The following is a 698-nucleotide window of genomic DNA, read 5'->3' as shown; positions in this document are numbered from 1 at the left end:
TGTGGATCAAACATTCCCTGAGCTCTGTCCCCTCATCCCTGTGGATCTCGGGATCCTCTCCAAACCCTTTTTCCTCCTCCCCTCGGGCTCCAGCCCAGGCACAGCCGCTCTTTTCTCCCCTCCCGGATCCAGCCGCGCTCCAAGAGCCTCGGCGGATTCCAGGCCGTGCTCCAGCCGGGCCGGGAGCCCGGGAAGGGGCTGCTGGAAGCAGCTGGGAATTCCAGCGGCGGCTCCTGGAGCCCGGCAGCGCTGGCACCGCTTTTCTGTAACCGGAGCTGCTCCGGGCTGAGCCGGGAGTTGGGTTTCGCTCTCCTGGATGCGGGAGCCGGAGGAAAAAAAGGACTTGAGTCATCCCATTCCTGGGGCGCTACGTCAGGCACGGAGCGGGGATGGGGCGGGCGGGACGGGACGCGCTCGGAGCCGGAGCGGGGGGTCCGGAGGAGCAGCGGGAAGGGATCCGGGATGGATCCGGGGGAATGGACGGGACGGGAAGGGATCCGGGGGAATGGACGGGACGGGATCCGAGATGGATCCGGGTGAATGGACGGGACGGGAAGGGATCCGAGATGGATCCGGGGGATGGACGGGACGGGAAGGGATCCGGGATTTATCTGGGGGGATGGACGGGACGGGAAGGGATCCGGGATTTATCCGGGATGGATCTGGGGGGATGGACGGGATGGGAAGGGATCCGGGAT

General features: G+C 66.3%; 1 protein-coding gene across 1 annotated transcript in view; it reads right to left on the bottom strand.

Annotated features, from left to right (window-relative positions):
* Nucleotides 1-698, bottom strand: part of LOC113981498 (maestro heat-like repeat-containing protein family member 1) — a gene marked incomplete at its 3' end in the record, with an annotated part of 4466 nt that overhangs the window by 1917 nt on the left and 1851 nt on the right. The window lies entirely within an intron of this gene.

Source organism: Neopelma chrysocephalum, unplaced genomic scaffold (assembly GCF_003984885.1).
Source record: "Neopelma chrysocephalum unplaced genomic scaffold, ASM398488v2 Primary Assembly neopelma1_96597, whole genome shotgun sequence".
Taxonomy (NCBI): Eukaryota; Metazoa; Chordata; class Aves; order Passeriformes; family Pipridae; genus Neopelma; species Neopelma chrysocephalum.
Note: the sequence above shows the minus strand (reverse complement) of the source record. Positions and strands in the feature narration are given on the sequence as shown.